At 34.3% G+C, this 26,703-nt stretch overlaps 1 protein-coding gene across 6 annotated transcripts in view; it reads left to right on the forward strand.

Annotated features, from left to right (window-relative positions):
- Window positions 1-1,226: 1,226 nt before the first annotated feature.
- LOC131433138 (short neuropeptide F) overlaps window positions 1,227-26,703 on the forward strand; it is a 91,760-nt gene continuing 66,283 nt past the window's right edge. For 3 of the 6 annotated variants that reach the window (XM_058599973.1, XM_058599979.1, XM_058599978.1), the window contains exons 1-2: window positions 1,229-1,392; window positions 25,256-25,365. The gene's annotated coding sequence lies outside the window, so the exon portion shown is untranslated. Of the gene's footprint in view, window positions 1,393-25,230; window positions 25,366-26,703 lie in introns of those variants that run through there. The other 3 variants (XM_058599980.1, XM_058599977.1, XM_058599975.1) reach the window with 3 other exon arrangements.

Raw genomic sequence — 26,703 nt, forward strand, 5'->3', positions numbered from 1 at the left:
AACATATGAACACTATACGTATTAAAAATATTTCTTCGTTCGGACAAGAATTTATTTTGTATTACCTTTATTATCTATCCGGAAAAACTGGTAAAAAATGAAGTAGCTTTAGATATTGATAGAAAGACAATTTCTTCGAAATTTATTTGAGAATATTTTGTGAAATTTTCAGAATGATTCATCGAGGTTACCGCTTATTTCGAATTTTTTCTGACTGAAGAACTTCCGAAATTTGCAACGTTAGGAATGACATACCTCTACTTGTTGATAGAATATCTAGACTTTGAAGGCTTATATCTTAAATCTACCGTGACAAAGTCTAAATAATTTAGTTTAGATACGATTAGTAACATATATACAAACATATATGTTTTCGCGTGAAAAATAAAGTCTTATACTTTTCTGTAAAACACAGTCAGTTTCAATGCATCCGCCATTTTATTCGCTTTAATTTCCTGGTAGTGTTCAGGAAAAGAAGACGAGAGAAATCAAATCTACTCAACAAGGTTCCTAAACACACAGACGCAAAAGGGAGGGAGATTCAAAATCTATACGCGACCTGTTCTCAGACTTCAACGAATCAACGAGACGCACCATATAGCAATCATTTACATATTATTACTATTTATTTTCGCATTACAAATAGCTGAAACAAATCCCAACAAAACAAATCGGTAGCAAAATACTACGCAAACAATAAGCGATGATTAACGTCAATTGATATGATTTATGAATCCTTCCGCTAGGTGCTTTGCAGAGTGGTTTCAACCATCATGCCATGAGGATCAATTTCTAGTTTTGCCCGTTAGCAGATTTTACGAAGCATCGCAGCAAAGCAAATCCAATTCATTTTAAACATGTACAACTGTATCGACGATGTCGTGTGACACTCTGTTGTTGCACAAATGAAGTATCCGTTTGGCGCGTTTTCCTTTCTGCATTCAACTATGAATTAATTATGCTTTTTACTACGCGCGCGCGATTTTTCCGATGTCACTATGTTTCACAGATGCCTCCTTGCTCGTCGTTCGACAAAAATTGTATTGCAAACACAAGCACACATCGACCACCTTTCAACTACCGGTAGCAGCATAAGTCCACATGGAACATAAACGATAGCACGACGAGAAGCAACAGTGTGGCAACATCGTCATCGTAGCATCGGAATAACAACCGAAGAAAAGGTGCTCCTTTTTCGGCGTGTTGCTTTATAAATACGTGTGCTTCTATGCTGCTAATGACACAAAGCTCGTACCAACCGAGAGGGAAACACCTAAACAATAAACGGTGGGAGCGAATCCTGATAGCTGAAGAACAAGCATCAATTGTATCCAGTGTCCAAAAAAAAGTTAGCTAGAGTAAAGTGAAGTGATTTTTAAGTTCAACAAAAAGGTAAAAATAAATAACGGCTTTACAATTTTGTGAACACTTCTTCGATTTTTTTTTAGTTTTTCAAAAAGATAAAAAAATAATTCAACAGTTTAGTGAAAAGTATATTTCTAAGCATCTTCAATAGTGAATGTCTGTATAAAAGAAAACAAGTGTGTGTGTGTACCAAAAGCATAATGCATTCGACTGGTTGAGTTTTCCGACTCGAAAAAACGTCCTATGAAAGAAACGATGACAGTTTTTTATTATATTCTAAATTCAGTTCTGATTCCTGAGTTAACCCACAGTGCAAAAAAAACACCAAACTGTTAACGATTTTATACTGTATGCATAGGAAAACCACACCGGATTGTATATCACAAACCGCAACCAACAATTTTATGGCTGTATGTGAATGAGAAAAACATTCCCACCATGTGAGGTACACGATTAAAATATTAAAACAGTCAGACCGAACTAATGGAATCACTCTGTTCCGGATTCCACTTGTTGCTATAACTTGGTCGTCGGAATTCATATCTACGCCAGATTGAAAAAAAATATTTTTTTGTTTTACCTTTTTCAAATTCTTTTAGTTAGTGTTATTTTAGCACGATCTTCAAGATAATTATCTTCGCTTGAGCAACCTCTATTGGTGTTTAATTATCGATAGAGAGCATGAAACTTTACTTTGAAGCAAGTTTTTTTATCAGAACAAAAAAATGTTCACTGTCTGTAATTATTCGATGATAATCTTTTGTCGTCATCAGTCAAAATAAATGATACATATTGTATTGAAGTCGAACCAAAATGTGGAATGAAATCACGTAATCGAAATTTATGTTCAAATTCCATTTAAAAACTATCATTTTTAAGGATTTCCCAACTAGCATGCTGATTGTAAACTTTTCTTATGTTTTAATGTTTCGAACTAACAAGTAGTGAAAAAAGAATATTACGATGATCTCCAATTGAAATCTAGAAAAACGTAAGTTTGAAAATGTTGGAATATCATGGTTTTTGTTTTTTAGAGGTTTAAAATTTGCATTAATCTTGATTATTTATACTGAAACTAGCATTTTTCTGATCCATCCATTCTTCAAAATAACTCGCTATTATGTCTCTGCTTGAATCGATAGAACCTTCTAATACGTCCACTCTAGGAAATCCGTTGTTCATTGATAGATTGTAGGTTAATTGATTCAACTGTAATTTTACGTATTCCTGTAATTAAAAACTATTGTTGCCATTCTCATTAAGAAAGGATATGCAGCCACTTGAAAATTTATTAAATTATATTAAATCTCATATTTTTATAAACTCAGTTCGTCAAGTGTGTGTGGGTGTATCCGTTAAATAATCTCACTCACTTTTCTCCGAGATGGCTTAAATGATATTTACAAAACTAGACTCAAATGAAAGGTCTTACAGTTACATGCGGGATTCATGAATTTAGTATGAATCCGATTTTCGGTTCCGGAATTACAGGGTGATGAATGTTTAAAATTTCAAGAATCCCAAAGAGGGAGAAATTCTCCTGAATGTGGCGCAAGCTGTTCCAATTCGTATGTCATACTGGTTTTCGTCCGAACAAAAGTTACTGGTTTTGTTCAAGGAACAGTTTTTTGAAGAATGCCTCAGTAATATTAATGAGGGCAGTGCCACCGAGAGAAAATACGGGCCCGGGAGGGGTTACACTGTTACGGGCCCCTATACATGAGATCAAACACTCCGTGTATTTATCACGCCAAAACGCGACTCTCGCATTAATTGCACCTTAAGGCCTATCTGTACTCGGCCGATGAGACCCATCGGGCGCGTTTTTTTTTTTCAGATTTGACTAAGCGTGCTATTTGTGCATGGATCCGGGAAAATGTGTAGATCGGTCGCAGAACAAATTTTGGTTATAGATTATTTCTTTCTTATGAAGAATAAGAAATAATTTTAAATCTCTTGGCGGCCCTGGATAAGGGTATGAGTAATATGAGAATTAAATCATTAAACTACTAGGTGTAATCAAATTATATTCATTCGCTAGCTCTGCTTTGTCGTATTTTAGAGAATTGCATAAAACAGAATGTATATAAAAAATGTTTTCTAGTTTCTGTTATGAGGAACATATTTTTTTTGCTTTTTTCAGGTATTAGACTGAAACTTTCAGAAGTAGGTTTTACAAAGCGATTGTACACTATTTTAGTTGAAAACGGTGCTTAAAACACATCATTTCTTCGATTGTCGTACTGCACCCAAATCTCGAATTTTTATGTATTTTTCCTGAAAGTTAGTTTCCTCTATAAGATCAACTTCATGCTTTCTGCTAAACCGTATGTAATTATATTTTTTACCTTCAATTCTGAAATACTACTTTCAAAAATGAGTGAAACCATCAGGTTTAGTATATTCTATTGACATATCTGCATTCTTATCAATTAATAGGATTAGTTATTTAAAATTCGGAACGTTATTGAAAGTTGGTTTGAGTCAATGTGTAATTAGTTCACAACAAACATGATTTTGATTAGTTAGGACCAGAATAATTGTAAATGGGGTTTTCGCAAAAGAGAAACATGCTGGAATATTTGGAAAAAACACTGAACACTATCACTCAACAAATAGTGATATCTTCATTTTCGAGTCCAAGATATACGATATACGAAGTCTTTGATATACGATTCTCGTCTAAGAACGGTTTTGGGATCTTCGAATGAAGTGTATCGGATAAAGTTCCTGGGAGATTTTAGAATATTAAAATGCATTGGTTTAACGGGAGAGTCTCTCCGTCTTTTTTTTATTTTTAACTCTAGGCTTGCTGCCTTGCTGAGAGGGCCCGATTATTTTTGAAGTATTCAAATTAACTAGGTCAAATAAGTCTTGCGATATATTCTTAGTTTGAAGTCTTGAGAAGAGCTTATTTTTATAGCATAAAACATATTGAATTAGTGGAGATTAGCTCGGAATATAATTCTTTGGGTAATAAGCCTCTAAAAAGGCAGATAAATTATTTATCTTTGAAAAAAATTATAGTTATTCTGGTAGCCTTGAAAAAGACTATAAAAATCGAAACAATTCTAGGTAGCCAGACAAAATTCCAGGAACCAATAGTTGTTGGGACTGAGAATCTGAATGTTTAATTGAATTTTCGAGTCGACTCTGATCCGATAGCTCGTTGATATGCCAAATTTCAAATCAATGCTTTATAGTTTGTGAAAGTAGATTCAAAAATAAAGGAATATGTATGTAATTTCACATACAATTTTATGCTACGAAATGTCATGAAAATAACTCTAAACTTAAAAAATGATTTTTAGGGAAGGATGAATGAAAATCAAAGGATGATGATGCAGAAAGACTCAGTTAATTTTGTTTTAACGTTGGCGGGTATCACATTTCTCAAAATCAATCAATGGCCATGACCCATGAATAGGGATTCTTTGTTTTATCAAGTTAAACATTCAGCAGATGAAAAAATGTCATATTCAAGGATATCATGAATGAATCCCAAACGAACTATTGTAAATGATTTTTTTGTATCCTCTAAGTAATAAGAGTCCCATGTCTCTAGAATCGGATTGTGTGTATTGTGATCCAAATTATTCAAGCGATTTTTCGGTTAAGTCTATCTAGGAAATATGATGATTGGATGTGGATTGCTTAGTGCATGCTTGCAATATAAGACCACAGAGATGAAGATATAGTATTAACCCCTGGATTGGAGAAGAATTTGCATTTGCCATTGAAGATCTAAGTTTATTTATTTGAAGGAGTATTTTTGGATGCCTCCATTTTGAATAGTTTTTGATCAGTCTTTCTTCCGTTGGGTTTATTTTTGGGTTGGGAAACCACTGAATCATTCGATAAATTACCTACAGAAAATGTAAAAACATCTTGATCGACTAGCTCTGATTTGAATGAAACGTTGTGTACGTCTTCTTTAAGGCAAACCATTAACTTAGCACGGATAGAGAGGCTGGACGGACACCAAAAAAAGTTAAATGCTTTTCAAGAGTTAGAAAATAAAACAAACAAGATAATGTTGAAAAAATTTTATATAATTTTATTTTTTGATATTCTTTTAATTTAAACTTTGGATGTCACCTAGAACCATTATAATGAGAAATGTAATTCAAAGAACTAAGATTTTTTAAATGTAACTACCAGTTGTACAAACATAATGTCGAAGAAGAATTTACAGGCAATCAAGTGAGCACTTTTGAAAAGTACTTTTTTAAACTAAAACATTTATCGGAAAAAAAATAAATTTTGCCACATTTTTATTTAAAACTTGTTATTAAAATCAACTTGTGACGTTTATTTTATTAGTGTAGTTTAAAAATATAAACGTTATGAAATTTACGTTTTTGGTGAACAATAGTCCTTTAAACACTAGAACATAATTCTACAGCTCAAGAGCAATAAATTTCCTGATGGTGACTGTTTCTCTTCGAAAAGCAACCGTTCTCGAGATAATCAGATTTGAAATTCAAAGCACACTGACTTCTGACGAATGATTAAATTTTTGGCTTCAGTCGACGAAAAAACTTTAAAACTGTAAACGTAAGTGTATCAAATTATTGTTATTGTTTAGTTTCAGATCTGCAAAATTTAATATGCGAATCAAAGGAAACTTTCGTTGGGTATGTTGAGGATTTGCAACTTTTTAATTAGACTCCGGCACAAAAATAATGGATGTTTTATTCACTATTCAATGAACAATTAAATTTGTTATATTTTTTAAATACTGATGATTTCAATCATTTTTGAAAGTAGTATTTCAGAATTGAAGGTAAAAAATATAATTACATACGGTTTAGCAAAAAGCATGAATTTGATCTTATAGAGGAAACTAACTTTCAGGAAAAATACATAAAAATTCGAAATTTGGGTACAGTACGACACCATATACTAAACCTTTTTGAAAATTTTATATATTTTGTAAAAAACTTCAGAAACTAATCCCAGCCCAGAACGATGTCTCGTGGAAATACTACCTTGATCAAAAAGTTCTCGGAATTCATTTAGATAATTAAAAATACATGATTATTCATCAAAATTGATATTGTCCCCTTCGGCTGCAACACACTTATGCCAGCGCATGTTCCAATCCTCAAAACATTTCTCATATTCAGTTTTCGGTATGGCCATCAGAGCCATCTGCAATTATTCCATAACCTCATCTCGGGTGCTGAAACGCGTTCCACGGAGCGGTTTCTTGAGTCGACCGAATAGGAAGAAGTCGCAGGGAGCTGTGTGACTGTGCATTATCGTGGTGCAAGATCCACGAGTTGTTTGCTCATAAGTCTGGTCTTTTTCGGCGACAACACACCCTTGTAACCAATGAAAACTGTGAGCATCGCCTTCTTTTTCGACTGAAAACGACGTGTTTTTCGGTCGCGGCTCATTCACCGCATAAGCACGATGAGAGGGAAAGGTAGATTGAACTCTGGAAAAAGGACTACTCGATTTAAACCGTGCTTCTTGGGTAAAGACAATGCTCTCGATGTAGTTCAAAATGGTTTTGTGGGTGGGATAAAGGAACGGCTTCGGTACAAAATGTTAGGCGGGAATTATTCACTTCGTTAAATAATCAACCATTTGCCGATTTGGTGGTTCAATGCATAGGGCGCTGGTCTTTTACAAGCCAGTTGTCGTATGTTCGAGCCCCGACGTGAAATGATTCTTAGTGTCTGTCAGTAGGATCGTAGTACCAGCCATGCAATGATCCTGTACGCTATGAATCAGCTGCGAAGTCTGTTGAAACAGAAGGTCAAATTCCCCAAGGCTTTGATTTTAATATTTTAGTTCGGTATACAACTGATGACTTTACAGTCCTATTATTTACTTGATTTGGTTATTACCATTAGGACATAATTCACAACTCTAATAGCTAACCTGGAAAGTACGATCCGATAAATAATTTTGATCAAATAAATAGGAAACTGGAAGTGAGACATTTTTATTTAATATTAGACCTTTGTGCCAAACACTGTTGAATGCCTTTTCTATGTCTGGAAGAACAACTCCAGTGGGTAAACCAGTAAACCAGAATACCATTGCATGGCTGGTGCTACGATTCTACTGACACTACGCATCCAGGTCGGGGCTCAAACATACGGCAACTGGTTTGTAAAGACCAGTACCCTATACATTGAACCGCCAATCTAAAATATTAACAATGTTGTAGAATTAATTCATATAACTTTCTGACCCTATGTGCGGTATTGGTAACCGCACCCAGGTGGGTGGCGTGAGAAGCATCGACTAACTCATCACGCTATACTCGTCCCTATGAATAACACATTATCATTTATAAGATAGATCGGAGTGATTTTCAATTTCGAACATTTTAATCATAACTTTCGGTGATTCCGGAATTGAGAATCTGGAACCAGTATATCAGTATGAATTTGTTATAGAATTATACCGGATCTCGGAGTTATACTGGATTCCGTAAATCCAGCTCCGAAAATACCGGAAGTAGTGGTTAAATCTCTAGATTATATTTTGTATCAATTTTGTATATGAGGAATGGATCATTACACCACTAGGTGGATTAAAACAGTTTTTAATCAACTGACCAGACCTACTACATGGAATGAAAAGTCCCGAACCTCTCACAGAAAAGACGTGAATAGTTTTGAATCGTGTATATTTTTGTTGAGAACGACCCTCTAGATAGCCCAATACCAAATTTCTAGTGTTTAAATAACATAGCAACGGTGAAATTGAATGATTGGCAGTACGTTGATCCACCATTCCCCTTATTCTCCAGATCTGGTCCCCAGCGACCAAACAAACCTGATAACGTTTCTCCAGGGAAAAAAAATTTCGTCGAATGACGAGGTCATTGCAGAAACGGAAGCCTATTTTGAAGGCCTTGTCAAATCTTCATTTTCAAAGAGCATCAAAATGTTAGAAGACCGATGGGTCAAGTGTATCGCTCTAGATGGAGATTATACTGAAGAATAAAAAAGTAAATAATATAATAGACCCTGGACTTCTCATTCCATGTAGTACACATTTAAATAGTTTTCGGGGCGGTGGAACAGCAACTCGGCCTATCTGTATCGGAGGCCTCTGTTTCGCGTGAGGAAGACCCAGTGAGTGGTACTGGGCACTATTAACCGATCGCGAGTGTCGAGTGTCGCGAGTGTATAACTCAAAAAGTAAACATCCGATCTCAAAACCATTCAATAGTGTTCTGGGTGACGGGGAGACCTTTCATTTGCGACTAGTTTGATCAAAATCGGTCCAGCCATCTCTGAGATCTCGACCTCTTAGTTGACAACACACATACAGACACACACACACATACACACACGGACATTTGCTCAGTTCGTCGAGCTGAATCGATTGGTATATGACCTTCGGTCCCCCGGGCCCCGGAAAAAATTTCTAAAGTTTGAGCGAATTCTATACCTTTTTTTTTATATTTATAAAAAAAGGTAAAAATATGTGAATTTACGAATGTAAATAAATGAATAATATAAATAAATAAATAGTGTAAATAAATGATTGTAAATATATAAATAAACAATAAATAAATGTAAATAAATAAATAATAAATAGAATAAATAAATAATAAATAGGATAAATAACTAACATATAAATAAATGGAAATAAATAAATAAATCAACAAAACCCTAGTTTCAACACCAACCTAGGCTATTAAGCAGAACTTAAACGTGACTCAAACGTGTAAACACGGAGTAGAAACGCGATTGACATTTGAATTCTACTTAGATATTTACTGACAATTGATATAACCAAAAATATTACAAAATTTGACATATATATATACAAGCTGGACTCAGTGACCAAAGGAACAACATTGTGACCAAAGAATAACAGGCCACAAACCGGAAGTCAAATTCCAATAAAATTTTGTAACATTTAATTATGCTATCATATTTTTCCTTTTATAATAATTTTATGAAAATTGGTCCAGTCATCTCTGATAAATCGACATGAGTTCTATTTTGGAGATTTTGACTATTACGAAAATCCGGCACTCATATAACATATAAAACAACATTTAGGGGTTTTGTTGGTTTGCGCCAAAACACATATTTTGTTTCTACTTCTTCGCGTTTCGCCATCGCCAAGCACTGATGAATATATAAATCCATTCAAATTACCCTTTCCACAATATGGCACAAATCTTCAAATATCAAGGGGAACTTGCCATTTGAGCCAATTTGTTCTGATTCCACAATATGTTATTATAGGCGAATTTAATTTTTCTAAGTCGTTTAAATAGAAAAGCTATTGATTGTAAATAACGAACTGGCAAGATTCTCATTGAGTCAGTTGGATCATAGCATTAGTCATGCAATTATTCCGTACTTACAAAATTTGCCGGCTAAGTCTTTCGAAGCAGAATGGTAATATCCCCATCAAAATGTAGCATAAAAACAGTCATTATAATCATTTTCTGTACTAAGCATCTGCTATTCTACATGGCTGACAATTATTCCACTCGAATATTTGAGCAAATTTCAAGCCACTCAGATTACTAGATTTGACTTGTGACAGATATGAGCTAATATTAGAGACGCATGTGTGTCTTCTTTGTTCGAATGTAGAATTTGACTTTCACATTGTTGTAATCCAACTGTGTCAAACAGGTGTCAAAAACGTGATAAATCTAAAGGATTGTCAGCAAAAGAAAAAGGCATAGAAACAAAGGAAGAGGCAAAGCTAATCCTCTGCACAATATTCGATCTTGCAAATCGAAATTTGATGGCTGTGAAGTAAATCTCGAGCCCATGCATGGGTGTTGATAGATTCATATACAACTGTCGAATTCAAGATTAAGCTCGTAGTATTGATTTTCTTCCTATATCGTCTGGTATGCATTTACAGTGAACGATACCATCAAAATCCTCGCGTTGTCGTCATACACATATGCAAAAGCCAACCTTTTATAAATTTAATTCAAATGTCGTCACTCGCGTATGGCTCAGTTTAACATAATCAGGGTACACAAATTTCTATTCTATATCACATAAAATCAATGTAGTGGAAATAGTACTAACCTGACATCCAGGTGATTAAAGTAATTATCCGGACTGTCACTGAAACGCTGTGACGATTTTAGTTTCCATTAAATTTTTAACCATTCAACATTTTATTAATTTATCGCATGATTTGAATTATACATATATTAAGATACGCGGGAACACCGTCAGCATTTAGGAGCAAATGTAGTTGATTGCTTTTATGATGCTTCTAACAAATCGATTCAAATTGATATTATTAATTAGACTACTGGTTGTAATAAACGAAATTCCAAACAAATGTTGTCATTGCTACGGAAGTAAGAGAAAAATTATAGGGTTGTAAACGAGACACGATGTATCACGAGGACATTAAAAATGCAATTCTCAAACTCACTCATCGATAAGATTAACTTTGAAAAAATAAGCAACAAATGGTAAGACACTAGCATTATAAAGCTAATTTTAGGTTTTAATATGACATTAGTCTTGAATCCTGCTTGTCGAATCCATTCCGAAAATATTTGAAATAATATAATTGAAAAGAACCTGTTTTAACCACCTAGTGGTGTAATGATGCCTTTCTCATATCAACCATACTATCATTTATAATACTGTGGTATTCTTCAAAATAATTTTCTTCGATTCTTAAAAAAATAACCGAAATCGGTTTGTTTGACCGTCTACTGATAAAAACTATCAATTGGAAAATATTTGAGGTCGATTTATAAATTCTTTTAAGATTTTTCCCCATTTTCAGTGATGGTATACAATTTTTAACCCACTTTACCCTATATTTCCGGATCCGGAAGTCGGATCCGCATGAAATTCAGGAATGGGCATGACGTATGGGACCATAGGACCTTTCATTTGAACCTAAGTTTGTGAAAATCGGTCGCGCCTTCTATGAGAAAAGTTAGAACACATATTTTCATTTTTTTGCACATTTTATCCCATAACTCCCGAACCGGAAGTCGGATACAAATCATATCCAGGATTTTTTATGAGACCCTAAGACCTTTCATTTGAATCTAAGTTTGTGAAAATCGGTTCAGCCATCTCTGAGAAAAGTTAGTGCACTTATTTTCACAATTTTTCGCACATTTTACTCCATAATTCCAGAACTGGATCCATAATTCCAGAACGGATCCAAATAATATTCAGGAATTTTGTATGGGGCCACAAAACCTTTCATTTGAATCTAAGTGTGAAAATCGGTTCGGCCATCTCCGAGAAAAGTAAGTGCAAAAAACGTAACATACACACATACGCACATACACACACACACATACACACATACACATACATACATTTTGCGTACTCGACGAACTGAGTCGAATGGTATATGACACGTGGCCCTCCGGGCCTCGGTTCAAAAGTCGGTTTTCACAGTGATTGCATAACCTTTCTATATGAGAAAGGCAAAAATCAAAGACACGGAACAGCCATTTTGGATTTTGAGAACTTAGAGCCTTCAATTGCTGATACCAGAATAAAAACCTTTCCTGATTCCACCTAGTGGTGTAATTAAACCTTTCTCACATTACCAATATTTTCATAAATATTACACGGATAAAAATCTATTGCCTGTACCATGATTTTTTAATCATGAAATCATGAACCATGTCTACTTATGGAATTTCATGAGCAAAATGATTGATATCATGAAAATTTGCTTGAAAGATGTGGCAATGGATTTTTATCCGTGTACTAAACGATTCCTCATAAAACTTTTCTTTGCATCTTGAATTAGAACAAGAACGATTATATGGGCATAAATCAGTATTAATGTTTCAATTTTTAAATAGTTTTGAGGAATATTTTGAATAACTGACGGGCTTCGATTTCAAACACACTATCATACATTTACTTTTGGGACCATTACACCTTTCATTTGAATCTGAATTTGTGAAAATCAATCTAGCCGTTTCCAAAAAATTCTGAAGTTTGCAGTATACGATTACTTTTTGGTGCTTCCGGAACCAAGACCTGAGATCCGGTATGTCCGTAATCAAGGTATTTAGTGATCAACTAACAAGATCTGCTCAACTGAAGAATTACAAGGCTAGTTGGAAGTATTTTACTCGATTTTTCTAGTGTCTTGTTTAGGGATACGCTCTCGAGGTTAAAATTTTTATACTTATCTGCCTGCAATTCCAGATCCGGAAGCCGCTACTGGATAAAGTTTGACTGGGTACTATAAGATTGTGAGATCTTTCATTAGAATCTAAGCTTCTAACTTGCAGTAGAATCTAAGCTTGTGAAAATTGGTCGAGTGGTCTCTGAGAAAATCAAGTGAACTTTTTTTCATTATTTGGCACATTTTAAAACGTTACTCCGGAATCGGAAGTTGGATCCGGATGAAATATAATGAAATTGGGTTTGAAATGCGTCACTTCTCGACTGGTGCCAAAAAAGGTGAATGACGGCGTTGGTTGTGTCGCAGTCATTGGCCAAAAACTCAACCAATATCATCAACCAAGCACCGTACTCTCCAGATATGGCCCCGTGTGACTTTTTCCTCTTCCCCAGACTCAAATTGCCATTGCGGGGAACGCGTTTTGAGACCATAGAGACCATAAAAGAGAATTCGCTGCGTGAACTAAATGCCATCCCTTCGGCGGCCTATAAAACTTGTAAGGAAAATTGGATCAAGCGTTAGCATGCATGTATTGCCGCAGGAGGAGAGTACTTTGAAGGCGATAATAAAGAAATTTATTAAAAATTGAAATTTTGCGTTTTTGAATAAAATTCCGGTTCTTTTTTGATCATAAGGTAGATCATTTGAATCTAAATTTAAGAAAGGCTATTTTACTATACATCATTTGAATCTAAATTTAAGAAAACCGCTAAAGCGTTTCTGAGCTAATCGAGAGCACCTTTTTCGTAATGCACAATTTATCTCATAAGCCTAAAATTTGATCCCGATAAAATTCAATTACATACTATGGGACCAAAGGACATTCCATTTGAATCTTAGTTTGTGAAAATTGATCTCCATCTCCACTTGAACTCTACTTTGACATTTGTTTTAATCACTTCGAGTGATTTTCTTATGGCTCAATTTTCAAAACCAAACCATGCGTATGTACGAGTTCTGTTCAAAAAGTTCCCGGAAGTTTTTAATTGTGCGCGTCTGGGGAGTCCGGTGGTCAAAAATTTTTTTTATTGTGTTGGTACATATGTCCCTAATGTATGGTGAAATTTTCTGTATTCATTGTTTACATTCTGTCTTGTAGCGGCTGGTGTAGACGTGTTTTTTTGAGCTCGGCGATTTTTGTCTTGGTGACGTTGGGTGCTTTCATCGATTATTGACGTGCTGGGTCGACCGGAGCGTTCGTCGTCTTCAACGTCTTCGCGGCCATATTGGAAACGCTTATACCACTCGTAAACACTTGTTTTTTCATAGCAGACTCACCGTAGGCTCTCTGTAACATTTCGCACACTTGGTTACACTTTATTTCATTTTTCACGCAAAATTTAATACAAATTCTTCCATTGTTTAAACTAATAAAAATCGCCGAGCTCAAAAAAACACGTCTACACCAGCCGCTACAAGACAGAATGTAAACAATGGTATTAGGTTTTTGTTATTTAATGTACTATCTATCAATCAGAACTTTTGAATGCTCATGCCACATCAAGCTATATACCAAAACATATCATAAGGGAGGTGCACAAATGGTTCTGAGTTTTATATCAGAAAAGCACTGCACTATTTCAATCCACAACGAAGCAAAGATTGATGATAAACATTTTACCATCGGGTTCGTTTTATCGTGTTGTATGGGAATCCTGCTTCTCTCCTCTTACTACTTGAGCAACTTTCCCCATGCACCGAAGAAGTGAAATTATATTGCTCACTTTAGCTTCTGTTTGCCCTCCGCTTCATGCTAAGAATGGTAAAGGATGCATCACATTGTGTCACACGCACACGTTACTAGAAGAAAAGATAGATAAGTGGCTATTAACGTGCTACGAGAAAACATATTCAAACAACACCACTTGCGATTGAGTTCTGATTATTACAACTGTTGTAATTTGATCCAACCATGCATTGCGGAGTCTAAGATGGTTATCACCAGTGTTAGATAACTGTTAGTAAAAGCAAACGTTGCACACTTGTTGACTGTCGGAATGCCTTGCGATGGTGGCTATTTGAGACAAAACTTCTACCTCCGTTAACCTGAAGCCAAAGCTACAGGCTAAGCACCTGTACCTTTGTCAACAATGCAGAACTTTGACTTGCTGAATGTGCGACAGTTAACCAAATCAACTACAACATTCGTATCCAAGCTCGTTAGGCTCGTTCCAGGGGTGGAAATAAGCAAAGTTTTTTTTTCATATCACATATTTATTGTAGATATTATAATGAATTCTGCAACGAATGATTTTTGATAATATAAATTTTGATTTTACATAGAATTTATAAATGTCTTCATCGTTATCAGTATTACTGCCTGATTCGGAATCAACATTTCAACAAAGTTCGGTTCGTTTTAATGCTGCTCTGTGTTCATTAAACAGGTTTGAAGTTCAAATGGCTGTCACTTACAGTTCCGGTGATGTAATGGTATAAGTGACGTTAACGTCAAAACTGATTACCGTTCAATTTTCTCGGATATGGATTATCCGATATTAATAATTTCAAGCTCGTTAAGTGAGTTTATCTCGTCAGTCGCATCGAAATTCCACGTTTTGTGATGTATTTGAAATTTATTTAGTAATACCGTCGTGGTGGAAGTAATATCATCAATAAAAACTGCTAATTATATTAACATAAATGCTGCGATGAATAATATTATAACTATAAGAAAAACAAGTCCAGTCACAAAGCGTGCTATGGAATTGATTAATATTAACCTATTTAGCTTGAAGGCCATACACAGAAGTAACAGGAGTGCAGGATTTGACTACACCAATTCAAACGCACCATTGAAACGCAGCGCCAAATACTGCGCTCCAGTTACTTATTTAAATCAAATTCATGTCAAATAGCATTTCATTGGGTTTAATCTAGATAATGCATGAACATTAGCATCAACCAGCTGGAAGTAAAACGAAATCTTTTGTCTCTATAATCACTATTTGGTGTGGTATATTTTTTTACTAATTTTGAAATGCGTATTGATATTGCGCAGCGTAAACTGTAAAATTAACACGGCTGGCAAGCCGAAATTTGTTTCGTTCGGGACGTCGGTTTTGATATTACACTTAGGTGTAATATCAAAGAAGTGTTTTGCAAATAGCATTAACTTTACGTCTGCCTAGCGGTTTATGTTGAACCGTCAGGTCGAAGGTAGCAGTTCAACATAAACTGCTACGCACTGATGAGTCTAAGACGAAACGTAAAATCGAGTAACATTATCAATTGGATTACGATCCAATCTGATTATTTTCATAAAACTTTCATCTAGCATCCATTCCTTTCATCTAGTATTCATTTTATTGCAATTAAACAACAGGTTGCGAAATCGAATACGGTTTGTATCATACATATAAATTGATGAAAATCATTGATTTACAAACTCCTTTTTTTTATAACTATTTATTGGAATATGAGTTAAAATTAAATTATTAAGATTTAAATTGGGTGTTCAGCCACAAGTGGTGACTTTTCAGCCCTATTATATATATATATATATATATATATATATATATATATATATATATATATATATATATATATATATATATATATATATATATATATATATATATATATATATATATATATGTATATATATATATATATATATATATATATATATATATATATATATATATATATATATATATATATATATATATATATATATATATATATATATATATATATATATATATATATATATGATTTGGTTGTTACCATGAGGACATCATTTGCTTCCGCAATTCTGAGATTTTTGTGTGGGGAAAATTCTAAACCTACTTGTATTGTGTAATGGGGAAAAGGAACTTATATACTAACTTACTAACTAATACAGAGAGCGAATCGATTCAATTGAAGATTGCATCGATTTTTGTCGGAATTTGCTTATAATATTATGTGACATTACATCTAATGGTTCTATCTATATTTGTGAGTCTGTGTAACTCATTTGTACTAAACCAGGGAGGACGATTCAAAATCATTTTCAGAATTTTATTCTGAATCCTTTGAAGCGTTTTCTTCCTGGTGGAACAACAACTTGACCAAATTGGTACTGCATAAAGCATGGCTGGTCTGAAAATTTGTTCATAAATTAAAGCTTAGAATTTCTGTTTATAAGAGGATATAAACATTTAATATATTTATTACACTTTGCCTGGATTCCTTCAATGTGATCCTTGAAAGTGAGTTTTTTGTCATACGTTAAACCTAAGTATTTAGCTTGATCAGACCATGTCAATTGCAAGCCATTCATTTTGAGAATGTGATTATTGTTTGGTTTAAGAAAAGAGCTCATAAGCTCTTGACTTATGAGGAAAGATAATTAATTGCGTTTTTGCTGCATTTGGTTTAATTTTCCATTTTGACAGATAATCACTGAAAATATTTAAACTTCTTTGTAGGCGACTGCAGATCACTCTTAGATTTCTACCTGTGGCTAACAGACTTGTGTCGTCACAGAATAGCGATTTCTGACAACCAACGGGTAGATTTGGAAGATCAGAAGTGAAAATATTATACAAGATTGGAGCTACGCTCGAACCCTGCGGGACACCTGCTCGTACGGGTAGCAATTCAGATTTACAATTCTGATAGCTAACCTGAAGAGTACGATCAATTAAATAATTTTGAATCATTTTGATCAAATAAATAGGAAACTGGAAATCAGACATTTTTGCTATTAATCCTTTGTGCCAAACACTGTCGAATTGTTTTTCTATGTCTAGAAGAACAACTCCAGTGGATAACCCAGAAGATTTATTTGCTTTTATCATGTTCGTTACTCTGACAAGTTGATGAGTAGTTGAATGTTCATGACGAAATCCAAACTGCTCTGGTTAAATAATTGAATTTTCATTTATATGAGACATCATTCTCAACAAGATATTTTTTTCAAAAAGTTTACTGATAGAAGAAAGTAAGCTAATTGGTCGATAACTTGATGTTTCTGCTGGGTTTTTATCAGGTTTGAGGATAGGAATTACTTTAGCGTTTCTCCGTCTTTTTGGGAAGTAAGCTAATGAAAAACACTTGTTGAAAATTTTAACCAGGAGTCTCAAGGCAACATCGGGAAGATTTTTAATAAGAATATTAAAAATTCCATCATTACCAGGAGCCTTCATGTTTTTAGGTTTCCTAATAATTGATTTAATTTCATCAAAATTAGTCTCAATAATATCATCGTGTGATAACACTTGGGTTGAAATATGCTCATATTTCAGTGAGACTTCATGTCCAATAGGACTCACAACGTTCAAATTAAAATTGTGTACACTCTCGAACTGCTGAGCAAGTTTTTGAGCTTTTTCGCCATTTGTAAGAAGTATTTGATTTCCTTCCTTGAGAGCATGAATTGGTTTCTGAGGTTTCTTAAGAACCTTAGAAAGTTTCCAGAAAGGTTTAGAATATGGTTTAATTTGTTCAACTTCTTTAGCGAAATTTTCATTTCGCAAAAGAGTAAATCTATGTTTAATTTCTTTTTGTAAATCCTTGACTATGTTTTTCATAGCAGGATCACGAGAACGTTTTTTTTTTGTTTCAATTATAGAGGCTTTAACATCTTAGGTCATTCACCTCTTCGGACCATAAAATCTTTCTGACCCTATGTGCGGGGTTGGGAATCGAACCCAGGCGGGTTGCGTGAAAGGCATCGACTATCCCATCACGCTATACCCGTCCCCACGAGAACGTTGATATTGTCGTCGACGAACATTCTTCAACCGAATGAGCAGTTGAAGATTGTCATCGATGATAGGAGAATTTAATTTAGTTTGAGCTTTGGGAACTGAAAGATTTCTAGCTTCGATAATGTAATGATTCAAATGATCAATTACTGTGTCGATGTTCGCAGTATTTTCTAAAATAGTTACATGATCCACCTGATTTTCAATGTGAGATCTGTAATCCAACCAATTAGCTCTATGATAGTTGAATATAGAACTAATTGGATTAATTATAGCTTGGTTGGAAAGTCTGAATGTTACTGGAAGATGATCTGAGTCAAAGTCAGCATGTATAATAGGTTCACTACAAATGTGACTTTGATCTGTTAGAACCAGATCAATTGTAGACGGGTTTTTCACGGAAGAGAAACAAGTCGGATTACTGGGATGAAGAACTGTGAAGTAACCAGCTGAGAGTTGATTATGAAGTATTTTACCATTACTGTTATTTTACCTACAATTCCACTGGACATGCTTAGCATTTAAATCCCCTATAACGAAAAATTTCGGTCGATATCTTGTGAGTTTTTGCAAATCGCCTTTAAAGAAATTTAATTGTTCGCCGGTGCATTGGAATGGCAAATATGCTCCAGCGATGAAATAAATTCCATGAATGGTTTCAACTACGATTCCCAAGCTTTCAATAACTTTAGTATTGAAAGAAGGTAAAATTCGATGTTTAATTTGCCGTTGGACAAAAATGGCAACTCCACCACCCATTCCAGTAAACCTGTCAAATCGATGAACCACATAATGTGGATTACTTTTCAATTTGACATTTGGTTTAAGATAAGTTTTTGTCACAATGGCAATATGAATTTTGTGAAAATTATAAAATTCATCTTCGCTCGATTTCAAAGATAGAGCATTCCAATTTAAAATACTCAAATAATTATTTAACATCACTGTTAAATTTTAAATTCATTATAATATTATTTGCGAATTGCCATCCGATTTGAAATGCTTCAAAAAGTGATGAAGTCGAATTCATTCGGATGATCATTTGAAAAAGTTGATCCTGTAGGTAGATCATTTTACTTCAGTTATATCGCCTAAATCAACTTCATTTAAAGAAGCGAATGGCATTGAAGGAATATTTCTAGGTAGACTGCCATTAGAAGAAGATGATTTGGCCGAGTTCATTTTTAATTTCATCAATACTTTGATCATTTGATAAGCCTTTCAAGACAGCCTTGAAGGGTCTGTCTGATTTTATATCATATGAATAAAATTTATGAAGTTTCTCGGACAAATATCGAATAAGACTTTCGTAATCTTCCAATCAATCAATCAATGAGACTTTTACTTCCAGGAGAAAAGTAGAAAGCTCAGTACGGAATGCTTTGAAGTCGGAAATCATCACCGTCACTGGTGGCATAGATTGATGTTTCTTCCCAGAACGACAAGCGTCCATTTTGGGAATTTTTGAAGAATTTTTTTCTATGTCGCTACAATCGGATTCAGGAAGAATCTCGTAAATATTGTTAGACGGCATAGGATCAACGGAAGGGAAATCCGTCCGTTGTCTTTTATTTTTAAATTCAGATTCTATAAGATCGTGAATGCTATTAGAAAAAAATTAGGCTTATTGCCTTTCCGGTTGGACGCAGGCATTTTTGAAAAATATAATTTAACTAGGCTAAATTAGTCTTCTAGTTTGGATAAGTCTTGATAAAGGCTGCTTTTGAAATAGTCTTAATAAAGACTGATTAGTTTGAAGAAAAATTCTTTGAATTGCTAGCCTTAAAAATGGCTGATTAATGTTTTAGTCTTGAAAAAGACTGATTATATTAGAATATCACTCTTTGTATAGCCTTGAGAAAGGCTGACTAATTGTTAGTCTTTAAAAAGACTGTTAGTGATTCAGGTAGCCTTGAAAAAGACTGAAGCCTTGAATCAATGAAACTCTAGGTAGCCAGAAAAAAATTCCACGAGCCAAGAGCTATACGCGTGCGGTGCGAACGACTATTCAACACCGACTGATTTACAAACTCCTTTAATATTCCTTATCATCCATCACTAAACTTCTCAAAGATACTTTTCTTTACGTTTCGTCTTAGACTCGTCAGTGCAGAGCAGTTCAAATTGAACTGCTTATTGCAAACTTAAACAGTTCAACTTTTCGGCTAATACTGGCCGATGCAGGTATAATCATTTAGAGGTTAACCTAGGTTAACCCCTAAATTCCCAAAGATGCAAAATCTCAATTTTCCACGATTTTTGAAGTCCAATTGACACGCATTATCCTTAGTTACAAATTACTGTAGGATTATTGTTGTCACTAATTTTCACGTCCCTCATTGGGATCAACGATTTTAGATGTAAATCGATGGGCACTAATGTCTGATTTTGCTCATATGTGATTTTCGTACATGAATCAGTGATAATAGTAGCTCAAATCACCACCGATCAGTATTGATTTTGATCGATGTGATTCGATCACTGATCAACCGATCTTAAAAAGATTAGATCAGTAGTGATCTTTATTGGGAAAGATCACAATAGTTCATCTTTGCTAGTGTTTACGATTTAATGATTGTTTGATCTTGATTTTTCCATTTTGAATGGGATAACCGTATAAAATCTTAGCCTGTACTTTCAGAGCAAATGTGTTGTTTTTTTTGCATGGAAACATATTGAATGTTATGTATTTTATCTAACAAATTCAAAGTAGTTTGCTGTATTAATTGAACGTATGCACTTGCAGTCCACTATTTAACCTACATGTTGTTTGAGATCTAAAAGATTTTTCGTGTACTTGATATTGATGACGAACCAGAATTCGGATATTTTTATCTTGACAAATTAGGTTCGATAATACAAAATACCTATCAAAATATTTGTCGGAATCAAATTCATAAAAGCGTGAAAAATTACTTCAATTATCAATATTTTCAAGTTTAAAAAGTAGTTTAATATAATTAAAATTACTAACGTAATTACTATATTAAATTCTAGATCATATTTGAATGATTTTTATGTACCATGCATACAATTTTAAATAAATTTTAAGGTGGTGTTGAGCAAGACCGCATCAGGATTTTCAAGAAGTAGTTAAAAAAAACTTTAGAATGATTGAACAATTACAGATATTTTTCCCCGCTTTTGAAAACCTAATTATGAACAATTGTACCGTACGCCAAGGAAAGTAATTGAACAAGTCTCAGAAAACACAACAACCAAAAATGTAGGGTTTAATATTATTACAAATTTGTATAAATATTATATTGTGATCGGGGACTTGTCGGAGAGTTAATTAGCACAAGTTGCTACACCTGTTCTCATGCGAATGGAGCACTCGAACTCCGTTCTTGGCTAAATGCGTTAGGAACGAACGAACCCATTCCTGACGCGGTACTTGAATGTGCGAACGAGAGCAGCTAATGATCTTCACCTGCGCATGGCTATCTTTTAAGATTGAGATCTCGCAATAAAAAGAGCGCGTATGGATAAGGTCTGCTGCTACTCTGTGTAATATACAGTTCCCACAATTTAAAAACTAATCGCTATTTTAGTTTTATCTCCTAATATATTTATCCGTGAATGAAGTTTATCCGTAATATATGTTCAAAATTTGCAATAAAAATTATTACTTTGCTCAGAGTAAAACTGTCAGATTTTAACAAAAAGTTAAAATTAACCGCGAAATGGTTCACAATCCTAGAAGTCTACAGTTTGGTTCGTTTTTTGGCCTAATGTATTGTAGTATACAACACTCACAGCTTGCTTGGACATCTCGAACGGAGAGATTGAGTTGCCGTTTTAAGTAACTAGTCACGTTAATAAACGGCTTTTACGGTCTCCAGATATAGTCTGCCTAGCTGTTAACAAACCTACTCCGAACATTATTATTATATTGGACATAGTGCGAATTTTTGGGCAATAGCCCTGATATCAATGACAAAATCGCATTTCAAAACATATTTCATTCTTTGCATAAATCATTTTACGAAATTCTCAGATGTAATCAACAACGTTAAATATTTACAGATTTTCTAAGAACTCGATAAGAGTTTTATTTTACTAATAAAAATTTAGAAAAAAAATCCTTTGGGAAGGAACTCTCGAGATTCCGGAGCCCCCAAAGCAGGATAATGAGTAATTCAAATAGTAGTGAAATAACAAGATTCGAAAAAAAAATTATGTCGTTTTCGCTTGAGAAAACTGAAACTGATCCAGGGTAATTTCATCAAACATACGCTTTTCGCGAAACTGTGTTAGGTTCGCACTTAGCAACGGGGGTTTGAGCAAACCTGATATAAAAACCGAGTTCGAAACTGACTAGATTTTCAGTTCAACAACGTTGAAACTAGGTTTGGAACTAGCTTCAAGCAAACGGTTTGACAGCAGTTAGGGTGAAAACTGGGTTAGGTTTGGCATCAAGCGAAAACGACATTAGTCTCAATTTATGTCTTTTTATTTGGGAAAATATGTTAAAATTAAATGACAAAGATAACGTGTATCACTACTCAGCTATCTTATTCTTATAGGAATAATTAAAGTTATCATACGATGTTGACAAGCACAACACCCTACTATTCGATGACAAGATTATGTCGTTCACAGGAGTATAATTGCTTCCTATCTATATTAGCGTTAGTCGCCTGGTATTTGAAGAATTTCATTGAGACTTGTTGCTCTCACAGATGAGAATGTGAAGATAATATGCTAACATGTGGAATTTTGCAATAGATAAATTTGAGCAATCTTTGGACACATACCTGGCGAAACCGTTTCCACTACCGGTGCACTGTACATCCATTATAAGAGAAACAGAAAGGAAATTTGAAAGGCACTCACTTTTGTACAGTAAGATTCTAAAATATGTTTTGCCCAGATAATGAACTATCTAAAGCAATTGAAGTATTGAAGTGTTCCGCCCTGCCCAGTAATGATATGTGTCTTAATAGAAGACAGTGGCCTTCTATTATTTCTATTTTTGCAATTCAAATGGAGTTTTCTCAGTAAGGGTACACATAGCGTGAAGAGTCATATCACCCAGTGTTGGTGATTGCCGAAAATTTGACAGAAGCTGCTATATTACTATCTATATTGTATACAACATTTTCAATCCGGTAGAAGATGCTACAAGAACTCGAGTCTCTCAATGCATGAACCGCGAGAGAATTTTTCTACATTCCTTCGCTCCACTTCATACTTTGAGTATTTCACGGCCCTTAAAAATTACAGTCTGAGAATGATCGTTGCTGTTTAGAATTTCCCAAGAGAGAATCGCAAGTTGACAGTTATCGCAGAAAATAGAGTCGATGATTCAACTTGATGATTCTCATACTAGGTTTCAATATTTCAAAACCCTTGTGTGGATCATTCACATACATTTTCATAGACAAAGATTATATGCACATAGTTAGAATAAGCGGCAATAGTAACATGATTCTATCGCAATTATCAACTGCCTGTATAGAATCGGATCGCGAAACGAGAATAAGCGACCGTTTGTTGCTTCAGAGAAGATCCCCACAGCAGCGTGCTAACCTTTGATTCTCAGAAATGTCATCGAGAGAAATTCGCTCTCGCACTGGTGTCGATTCTATGTTAAATGTGCCATGCCGGGTTTTTGTTGTTGCGAAGATTTCCAACTCTCTTTGATGGCACTGATTCAATCGTTGAAGAGTTGCCAGTGAACGTTCTTTGATACGATAAAAGCCATCCTTGATATCACCATCTTTAACGCAGCATACTTGGGTTCCATTACCCACCCTACATATATGTAGGTTACAAAGTAAATTGTGACTACGCAAGGCGAAGAACCATAAGGTTAAATGCTCTGGAAAAATGTTCGAATCAATACGAAATGCATGAAAGCAAGTTGGCTAAACTGAAATTGCCCCCCCTGTGAAAAAGTCGAATTTACAAATAGTTTCCTCACTGTATTTAGTGTCCATAAGTTGGTTTGCAAAAGCATTTCGACATTGTTAGGAATGTTTACAAACATTTTTTTTAATTTAACGACCGCAATATTTGATTGTTCCAACAATGAAATTAAAACCAACAATGCTTTTCCATTGAAGCTCTATTAGAAGGAAACGCATGATGCTTAGTTCCAGTAGTTTATGCATCATACGTTTCCTTTTAATAGAACTTCAATGGAAATACTAAATGATTGTTAATTTGTTATCTGATATTTATTTTCTCATACAGAAAAATCATGCATGTACTGTGAAAACTGACATTTGAACCGAGGTCATCAAATATCATTCGACTAAATTCGTTGAGTTGAAAATTGTATCTATGGGTGCCAAATAATCTCACTAGGTTTTCTCGGAGATGGCATGACTAACTTTTACAAACTTAGGGACAAATGAAAGTTCTTATGGTCCCACACGGAATTCCCGAATTTCTTCCGGATCCGACTTCCGACTGAGGAATTACAGGGTTACTTTTTTAAAAAATCTGAAATTCCATGAATTTGGTGAAATTTAAAAAAGTAATATTTAAATGAGTAGGCCTCGTAGTGAATGGTCGCATGGTTCATCTATGATGCTTGACCTGTGTTATGTGTGTTTGTGGTTAACTGAAACCCCTAATGTGGAGATCAAGATACCACCTTTCGAATTATGCCGTTTTCCAACAAAGCCAGGAACTCAACTAGTCGTCAATCTAAACGGGTATGCATTTTAGTTTTCAACCCACCTTCAGACGGAACAAGAAACCACGACTGCTAGCATCATTAATAACATAAAACTTTATTTAAATCTATATGAACTTTCACACTGCCGGGTGATGAATACAAGCATTCCATCATAAAAAAACTATTATGCTTGAATACATACAACATAAATTATAAATAATGCCCCTGTTTTGTTTGCTGAAATCAAATAGCTAAACATGGATATTGTGAAAGTGTTATCAAGGAATATTTAACATCTTATTAATAATTAAAATAATGCGAGTACCCTTTAAGTTAGTGTTGAAAATATCAATTACACAGATCTATTCGCTTTCTATACTTTTTGTATTCGTTACTCAGAAATTAAAAACCCTTCTCAATACAGATGGTGCAGCGCATGAGAATCAATTGAACAGTAATAGTTGGTGCAGTGATACTCGATTTGGAAACTTGATTGTTTGATCACCGCTCTCAGTTAACGAAAATCATACAAAGGTAAGTGATAGCAGCAAAATTTGTAGCGATATTTTTCTAACAAAGTTGTCCTTATAAAAGTATTTAGAAATTAAGCGATTGTCGTACAATATAATTCTAATTAAATTATTACTGTGCCTCAACGGAATTACACGCGAAGACATTTTTCTGAATGAAATTATCAAAATTTAATTTTGTTCTTCCATGTTGGTGTCAAGAACAGTTTTTGTACCCGATGGTCATGATGCTATGAATAAGACCGGCCTGATATCAGACGTTTTCGTCATTTCACGATGAACTTCCCACTTAGTATAGGGCATAAGGGAAGAGACAATTTTTGCGCTCACCTCGTGCTGCACAAGGTACAACATTGTTTGCAATCACTTTCTGAATTAGCCACCACCTAACTTGCTTACCGTACAGAAAACGCATTCGCCCCGTTGTAGAGTGCGGGAATTGATACTGAAATCCAAATAGTTTACATGAATAAAAGTTGCTGGATAGCTACAGCATCATGTGAGCTAGAAGTGTATGTCTTGTTTATGCAAGCCCCTTGAATGAATTATATTAATATTCAAATGGACTCTTTTTAATATTAATGAAATTCAAATAAAACTAGAATTACTACTTGTTAGTTGTTTTTTAGAGAAGTGCTATAGTCGGGTAGAGATTTTATTACTGAATTAATCTAAAACCACACCGAGCTAAATTTTCCTTTTCACATTATATGAAATTCTAATGATTTTGCACTATTAGCATTTCCAATAATAGTTACAAGATGTGTTCAACATCATGTCAAATATATGAGATAATCTTATGAAACATAAAACTCTTCTTAACGTTATTTTTACAGGATTTCCATATAACGAATGAAATTTCCGGTCTTAGTCAAATTGATTGGCGCGTCTTATAACCATTACTAGATATCCGCACAACATACATTGGAACAATTTATGAAGCGCATATTATATTCACTTCGATTTTATTTAGATAGGTTCATATATACCATATGACTAGTTTTATAAAATTTATATATATATATATATATATATATATATATATATATATATATATATATATATATATATATATATATATATATATATATATATATATATATATATATATATAACTTTCAATGGAGCTCATACGAATAGCAGATAATCGCCAACTACTACTTTTCTTTGAGGATTCAAGCTTTACTAGTATTCCGTTCGGTAAGGGAGCACCTCATGATATTTGCGAAAGAGAAGTGAGATCCCGAGACTGAAAATAAAAATGAATCTTACTAGACAGATAGAGTAATGAAATGTACCGGATATATATTTCATGGTCCGTTAACGCATATCTTTGATCGAA

This window comes from Malaya genurostris, chromosome 2, assembly GCF_030247185.1.
Source record: "Malaya genurostris strain Urasoe2022 chromosome 2, Malgen_1.1, whole genome shotgun sequence".
Taxonomy (NCBI): Eukaryota; Metazoa; Arthropoda; class Insecta; order Diptera; family Culicidae; genus Malaya; species Malaya genurostris.